At 31.2% G+C, this 9,192-nt stretch overlaps 1 non-coding gene across 1 annotated transcript; it reads right to left on the minus strand.

Moving 5' to 3' along the window:
- Positions 1–2,788: 2,788 nt before the first annotated feature.
- On the minus strand, positions 2,789–2,899 carry LOC140987054 (small nucleolar RNA R71). The gene has a single exon (XR_012177055.1). It is a non-coding gene; the product is annotated as a small nucleolar RNA R71 (small nucleolar RNA).
- Positions 2,900–9,192: the final 6,293 nt, after the last annotated feature.

A 9,192-nucleotide genomic window follows, 5' to 3' on the forward strand; every position in this document is an offset into this window, starting at 1 on the left:
GCATGCTCGATTAGGACATATTTCCCTAAGAAAGATGAACAAGTTAGTGGGAGTGGTCATGTTTGATATGTCTGATATTAATGTTCTCACGACTTGTGAATCCTGTCTAAAAGGAAAGATGACCAAAATTCCCTTTAAGGGCCATGTGGAGCGAGCCAAAGGGTTATTGGATTTGATCCATACCGATGTGTGCGGTCCGCTTAGCATTACTACTAAGCATGGACATGCCTACTTCATCACCTTTACCGATGACTTTTCGAGGTATGGGTATGTGTATTTGATGAAATACAAGTCTGAAGCCTTTGAAAGGTTCAAAGAATTCAGAAGTGAAGTAGAGAAACAGTTGGGACGAAGCATCAAGACACTTCGATCAGATCGAGGTGGTGAGTACTTGAGTACCGAGTTCCAAGAGTATCTTAGGGAGAATGGGATTCTCTCGCAGTGGACTCCGCCGCTACACCATAGTTGAATGGTGTTTCGGAGCGTCGTAACCGGACTTTGATGGACATGGTTCGGTCTATGATGGGGTTCACGGAGTTGCCACCATCCTTTTGGGGATATGCGCTTGAGACAGCGGCATTTTTGTTGAACAATGTCCATTCAAAGACAGTTGATAAGACTCCATATGAAATATGGATGGGTAAACCTCCCAAATATTCTAATCTTAGAATATGGGGGTGCCCTGCTTATGTGAAGCATGTAGTGTGAGATAAATTGGATAGTCGATCCATTTTATGTTACTTTGTCGGATATCTAAGGAATTCAGTTGGATATTATTTCTATTATCCCAAGAAACAAAGGTGTTTGTTTCTAGGAATGCAACCTTTTTGGAAAAAGAACTTCTATTGTATAGAAAAAGGGAGATGATAGAACTCGAAGCGGTTTGAGAGACACCCACAATTGTAGAACCCACACCAGAAGAGCCAAGAAAGGAGATACAAGCTCCTAGAAGATACGAGAGAGTCTCGAGACCACTTATGAGGTATGGTCTGCTTCTTGAAGCGGGCCATGATGAGCCTATCCATGGATGTGATCCAAGGACCTTCAAGGAAGCGTTATCTGATGCCGATTCATCCAAGTGGCTTGAAGCAATGGAATCTGAGATGAATTCCATGTATTCGAACCAAGTGTGGAACCTTGTGGAGTGATGAAACTTAAAATTAATAATTTATTATATGTTAAAACCTATATTTTAAAATTTAAGTTTCATTAAAATTATAAAATTATGTTATTTTAGTATTGTGTGTTTATATTTAAATGTCTTACTAAATATGTTTTATTTTCAGGTTTTCTACGTGTTGGTAAAATAATGATAACTCAAGCTAGAAAATTCAAATGGAGGTGATTCAAATATTTTTGGATTCTTCAGAAATTATCTACAACTTTGCAGAAGACATGATTGCCTAAAAAGTTGGTTAAGATGATCAAATTGTGAAAATATCAAAAGGAGGACAAATTTACTTTCACCATGACCAGCATATAGTAAAAAAATCATAACTATTTCAATATTTAACCAAATGAGGTGAACCAAGTGGCCAAATTCATCTACAGACAATTCCCCACATGTTTGCTGTTTTGAGTAGAGTCAAATTCGGTGATTAAATTCGTGGAACAAAGCATTGAAAGAAGGGGCATGGAATTTAAGTTGGAGGAGACAAAGACTACTATTACAACTACATTGCATTAATAGAATTTTTGTCCCTTTCTCTCATTTGGCCTATAAATAGAGGTCTTGTGCTAGCTTGAGAATCATTCTACCTCATTGTAAAATTTAGGCAATATCGTGGCTCTGCCGGTTGTTCTAAATGAAATATAATGATTTAATTTAATATTTATTTTATGCAGTTATATATTTATATAGTTATATATATAATCATAGGTACCATATATAAAATATCGGTGAATTCGGTATTTTCTATAGTGGGAATTATATTATATTAGGTGTGTGTTTAAATATTTTTATTTTCTTGGAACCATTATTTATGGTGGTTTCCTTTGTGTTAATTTTAGTTAAACAATATTGCATAAAGCAAGAATAAATCCTCGAGCCTTGACAAAATTTATAATTTGTAAACTTCATTCTTGCATTTGGTAATCTATAAATTAATAAATTTAAACTTAAAATAACCTCTTTGTGGATCGATCTCGTACTTACGAAATATATTACTTGCAGACAACCTACACTTGGGTGAATTATAATTTAAGTAGTAGCAAGTTTCTGGCGCCGTTGCCGGGGAGGTATAAATTAAGTTTATATTTATTAATTATGTTTTATTTATAAGTATTGTGTTTTTTTTTGTATGAGTATTTGGAGTCGAAAACAAAGTGGTAGACTTATTCGAGTATCTGAAAATAATTTAAACATGGATGATAATTCAAATAATCAAGATAATGATAACAATAATAATAATAATAATAATCAAGAACATGATCAATTAAGAACACTTAGGCACCGTATGAACCCTATTAGAACTAGTGCCCCATCTTGTTTAGTTTTTCCTCCTGATGCATCTAATTTCAACTTTGAACCTCAAATTATTCAAGTTTTACCAAATTTTCATGGCTTAGATTCTGAAAATCCATATTTACATCTAAGAGAATTTGAGGAAGTTTGTAACACTTATAATGATCAAAATTGTAGCATGGGTATAGTTCGATTTAAGCTTTTCCCTTTTTCTTTAAAAGATATAGCTAAAACATGGCTACAAAATTTGAGATCAAGTTCAATAAGATCATGGGAAGAAATGCAACAACAATTTCTCAAAAAGTTTTTTCCTTCCCATAGAACAAACTCTTTTAAAAGACAAATTACTACTTTTTCTCAAAAACAAGAAGAAACATTTTATCAATGTTGGGATAGATATAAAGAATTACTTAATACATGCCCACATCATGGTTTTGAAACATGGAGAATAGTTTCTCACTTTTATGAAAGTCTAATACCTAAAGATAGGCAAATGATAGAATTCATGTGTAATGGAACTTTTGAAGATAAAAACCCAATGAAGCTATGGAGTATTTGGATTCATTACCAGAAAATGCTCAAAATTGGGATAATATAGGCACCATAGAACCACCAACAACTAAAATCAATAATTCAACAAATGGGGGTGGTATTTATGATCTTAAAGATGATATAGATATTCAAGCTAAACTTGCATCTTTAGAATGAAAAATTGAGTCATTAGAAATGAAAAAGAGTGGTCAATTAAAAAGTATTCAAGAAATTGTTTGACATATATGTGATAGACATGATCATGCTACAAAAGATTTTCCAACATTATCTTCATTTAAAGAATGTCTCCATGAACAAGCAAATTATGTTAACAATTATAAAAAACCAATATTAGATCTTTTTTCAACATCATATAATCCTGGATGGAAAAATCATCCTAATTTTAGTTGGAGGAATGATAATAATGCACAACCCTCACAACCATATTTTCAAAATAACCAAAATCATCAAGGTTATATTCCTTATGTTACACCTCCAAGAAAAAACTTTGAAGATGTAATTCATTCATTTATCCAAAAGCAAGAATCTATCAATATTCAAAACAGTCAATCTATGACTGATTTGAAAGAAACTTTTGCAAACTTTGCATCTGCACTTAATATTCATGAAAAAGGAAAATTTCCATCTCAACCTCAACCAAATGCTAAAAATCAAAATCAAGAATTAAAAAATGAAAAATTTGATCAAATAAAATCTGTTATTACCCTTAGAAGTGGTAAAATAGTTAATGATCCATATAGTAATGAAAACAAGGATCATTTAAAATCAAAGAGTAAGGATGATAATCCTGATACTTTTGAGAATGATGATACCTTAAATTCTAAAAATAATATGTTGAATGATAAATCATCTGAAATAGTAAATGAATCAAATAAACCTCCACCATTTCCTCATGCATTGACAAATCATAAAAAACAAAAAAATGATTCTGATATCTATGAAGTTTTTAAACAAGTAAAGATAAATATTCCATTATTAGATGCTATTAAACAATTACCTTCATATGCAAAATTTTTAAAAGACTTATGTACGGTGAAGAGAAAATTGCATGTGAAGAAGAAAGCATTCTTGGCTGAACAAGTTCTATTCTTCAAAATAATTCTAGTTTAAAATATAAAGATCCTGGTTGTCCAATAATTTCATGTATTATTGGAGAAAATAAAATTAAAAAAGCTTTGTTAGATTTGGGCGCAAGTGTGAATTTACTTCCTTATTCAGTTTATGAAAAACTTAATTTAGGAGAATTAAAACCCACCTCTGTAACTCTCTTATTGGCGGATAGGTCAATCAAAATACCTAGAGGTATTGTAGAAGATGTGTTGGTGGAAGTTGATAAATTCTTATATCCTGTAGATTTTATTGTTTTGGATACACAACCAATACAAGTACATAATGAAATTCAAGTAATATTGGGACGACCATTTCTAGCAATTTCAAATGCTTTAATTAATTGTCGAAATGGAATAATGAAATTGTCTTTTGGAAATATGACTCTAGAACTTAATGTGTTCAATTTATGTAAACAACCAAGTATTAATGAAAATGAATATGATAATGAAATTGAAACAATTATGGAAGAAAATATACAAGAAGAAAACTTAAATCAACAATCTGAAGTTTTTTCAATAGAAAGTTTTGAGTCTGAAAATAATTTTAAAAAAGATGATAATACAAAACTTGAATTAAAAGTTTTACCATTCGAATTGAAATATGTATTTCTTGGTGAAAAAAAAACATTTCCTGTTGTAATTTCTTCCACTCTTCTACCAAATCAAGAAGAAGATTTAATTAAATTACTTAAGAAATATAAAAATGCAATTGGATGGACTTTGAAAGATATAAAAGGTATAAATCCTTTAATTTGCACACATAAAATTCATTTGGAAGAAAATGCTAAAACATATCAACAACCACAAAGAAGGTTAAATCCACATATGAAAGAAGTTGTTAAGAATGAAGTATTAAAACTATTAGACGCTGGAATTATCTATCCAATCTCAGATAGTAAATGGGTAAGTCCAACACAAGTAGTACCTAAAAAGTCAGGCATCACTGTTATAAAAAATGAAAAGGGAGAGTTATTACAAGCTAGGATTCCATCTAGTTGGCGTATGTGTATTGATTATAGAAAATTAAATGATGCAACTAGAAAAGATCATTTCCCACTACCATTTTTAGATCAAATTCTAGAAAAAGTAGCAGGAAATTCTTATTACTGTTTTCTTGATGGGTATTCGGGGTATTATCAAATACCTATATCATTAGAAGATCAAGAAAAAACTACTTTCACTTGTCCTTTCGGAACTTTTGCATTTAAAAGAATGCCATTTGGTTTATGTAATGCTCCGGCTACTTTTCAAAGATGCATGTTAAGTATTTTCAGTGATATGATTGAAGAATTTGTAGAAGTTTTTATGGATGATATAACTGTTTTTGGAAACTCATTTGAAAATTGTCTTAAAAACCTAGAAGAAGTATTAAAACGATGTGAAGAAAAAAATCTTGTTTTAAATTGGGAAAAATGTCATTATATGGTTAAATCTGGGATTGTGTTAGGTCATGTGATATCTGAAAAAGGAATTGAAGTTGATAAAGCCAAAGTTGATGTTATTGCTAATTTAACATCACCAAAAACGGTCAAAGAAGTTCGATCATTCTTGGGTCATGCAGGTTTTTATAGAAGGTTTATAAAAAATTTCAGCATAATATCTAAACCAATTTCGAATCTTTTAACAAAAGATACACAATTTGAATGGACTCAGAAATGTGAAAATGCTTTTAAAAAAATAATTAATCTTTTAATTACATCACCTATTTTACAACCTCCAGATTGGTCTTTACCATTTGAATTAATGTGTGATGCAAGTGATTATGCTATAGGAGCTGTGTTAGGACAGAGAAAAGAAGGAAAACCGTATGCAATCTATTATGCTAGTAGAACCTTAAATAGTGCCCAAATAAATTATTCAACTACTGAAAAAGAATTACTTTCAGTAGTATTTGCATTAGATAAGTTTCGATCTTATTTAATTGGTTCTACTACTATTGTGTACACTGATCATTCTGCCGTAAAATATTTATCAAATAAACAAGATGCTAAGCCAAGATTAATACGGTGGATTTTATTGTTACAAGAATTTGATATTATAATTAAAGATAAAAAAGGAAAAGAAAATGTCGTAGCCGATCATTTATCTAGAATAATGACTGAATCATCTCATAATGAAATACCAATAAATGAAAATTTTCCAGATGATCAGTTGTTTTATGCTACTATTATGCCCTGGTTTGCTAACATTGTAAATTTTATTGTGACAAATAAAATGCCTTCTCATTGGAATTCACAGGATAAGAATAAATTCTTGATAGAAGTTAAAAAATTTTATTGGGATGATCCTTACTTGTTTAAGTATTGTCCTGACCAAATTTTTCGACGATGCATACCCGACAATGAAGTAAGTAATGTTATTAAATTTTGTCATTCTGAAGCATGTGGAGGTCATTTTTCATCCAATAAAACAGCTGCAAAAATCTTACAATGTGGATTTTATTGGCCCTCTTTATTCAAAGATACGCATTTATTTTGCAAATCTTGTGAAAACTGTCAGAAGATGGGATCAATTTCAAAACGAAACATGATGCCTTTAAATCCAATCATAATTATTGAAATATTCGATAGTTGGGGGATAGATTTTATGGGTCCATTTCCATTATCTTTTGGATATACGTACATTTTAGTCGCTGTTGATTATGTTTCAAAATGGATTGAAGCAATTGCATGTAGAACTAATGATCATAAAGTTGTTATAAAATTTTTAAAAGAAAATATTTTTAGTCGATTTGGAATACCTAGAGCAATAATTAGTGATGGGGGAAGTCATTTTATAAATAAATCATTTTCTTCTTTGTTAAGAAAATATGGCATTACACATAAAGTTTCTACCCCATATCATCCTCAAAGTAATGGTCAAGTTGAACTTGCAAATAGAGAAATAAAACAAATTTTAGAAAAAACAGTTAATCCAAATCGAAAAGATTGGTCTTTAAGATTAACTGATGCATTATGGGCATATAGAACTGCATTTAAGACATCATTAGGGATGTCACCATATAGGTTAGTTTTTGGTAAGCATTGTCATTTACCGGTTGAACTTGAACATAAAGCTTATTGGGCAATTAAAGCATTTAATATTAATTTAGATGATGCATCTAAATTAAGAAAATTGCAATTAAATGAACTAGAAGAATTAAGAAATGATGCATATGAAAATTCAAAGATTTATAAAGATAAAACTAAAGCCTTTCATGATAAAAATATTATGAGAAAGTCATTTGAAATTGGACAAAAAGTTTTACTTTATAATTCTCGTTTGCATTTATTTCCAGGAAAACTAAGATCGAGATGGTCAGGACCATTTATAGTTAAATTTGTTTATCCTCATGGTGCTGTTGATATTGAAAATCCTAAAAATAATGACGTGTTTAAAGTTAATGGGCAAAGACTTAAGCCTTTTATAGAAAATGAAATTCTTAATGATGATTTTATGCCTTTATATGATCCACAATAGTTGTTTGATATTTTCATTTTGTTTTTGCAGATTCTAGTTCATTTCCCGGTTAAGTGGCGGATAACGGTACTCCGTGACTATCTAAGTCGGTTTTTTCAGTTTTCCCAAAATAATTGAAATATATAATAATAATAATAATATGGATGCTTGTATTGTGAATCTTCGTAAATATTTTGCTTGTTTACCTGATAATGCGTTGAAAAAAATTTATAAAGCTAGATGTGAGCGACTAAGGTTGATGATGTCATATGGCATACCGAATGATATCCGGTTGATAATTGAAGCAAAAGTCCGATTGGTTGGGGAAGCAAGTGAAATAATAATAAGACATATGCTAGGATTTGGTAAAAGCACATATGCCAAGAAACGAAGAGCTAAACGTATAGGTGGATGTCATAAATGTGCAAGGTGGACTTGTAAAGGGAAATGCAAAAATGTTGGAATGACATCAATGAATAGAGAAGATAAAATTTTATTCATTAGGAATGGTCTGAGTAAAGAGCCTTTGGATAATTTTATAGAGGTTCTTGATACGCATTCTAGTGGGTACGTGCAAAATGAACTTCTTAAACTATTGTGGCAATTTCAACATGAGGAATATCAATATGGACGGTGGAATCAGCCTTATAAAGATCCTACTGTAGTAACGCATATCTGTTTAGATAAGTAAATATATGTATACAATTTCGTCTCGGGAATCTGACGTTAAAAAGCCCTGTTTGCCAATTTATAAGAAAATTGGATGGGAAGCATATTCTCGACTCATAGAAGGCGTTGAAGTCGTTACTGAACGTAAAATCAGAGGAAGAAGTGAGCCACAATAACAACTACGCTGTATATATGTGTTTAAATTTATGTCATTTTTATTTTCTTTTAATAATAATAATTTCCTGTTCAAATATTGACTTTTGGCATGTTACGCTTATAAATTCATATGCTGTGATTTAACAATTGCAGAAAACATATTTCTCAACATGTCGACGTCCACGGTAAGTAAAATCAAAAATATTTGTGTATTTTGTGGATCTAGTGCAGGAAAAGATTCAATTTATGAAGAGGCAGCAGAAAAGCTTGGAATAACACTTGCTAAAAAAATGATTCATTTGGTATATTGTGGTGGTGAAGTTGGTCTCATGAGAAAAGTTGCAAAAGCTGCGCATGCAGGTGGAAGTGAAGTCTTAGGCATTATTCCGACAACCTTAGCCAGTCTTACTGGACCAACAATAGGAGAAGAAATGAAAGTGGACAACGTGTATGAACGAATTACTCAAATGATTGAACATTCAGATGCTTTCATTGCTTTGCCAGGAGGTTTCGGTACTTTGGAAGAAATATTTCATACTGTTTGTTGGGTACAATTAAATATCCACAATAAGCCAATTGGCTTGTTAAATGTTAATAATTATTATGATAAACTGCTATCGTTTCTTGATGCTGTTGTGGAACAGGGATTTATTTCATTAGCTTTGCGAANAGCAGAAAAGCTTGGAATAACACTTGCTAAAAAAATGATTCATTTGGTATATTGTGGTGGTGAAGTTGGTCTCATGGGAAAAGTTGCAAAAGCTGCGCATGCAGGTGGAAGTGAAGTGTTAGGCATTATTCCGA

This window comes from Primulina huaijiensis, chromosome 10 (assembly GCF_012295235.1).
Source record: "Primulina huaijiensis isolate GDHJ02 chromosome 10, ASM1229523v2, whole genome shotgun sequence".
Lineage (NCBI taxonomy): Eukaryota > Viridiplantae > Streptophyta > Magnoliopsida > Lamiales > Gesneriaceae > Primulina > Primulina huaijiensis.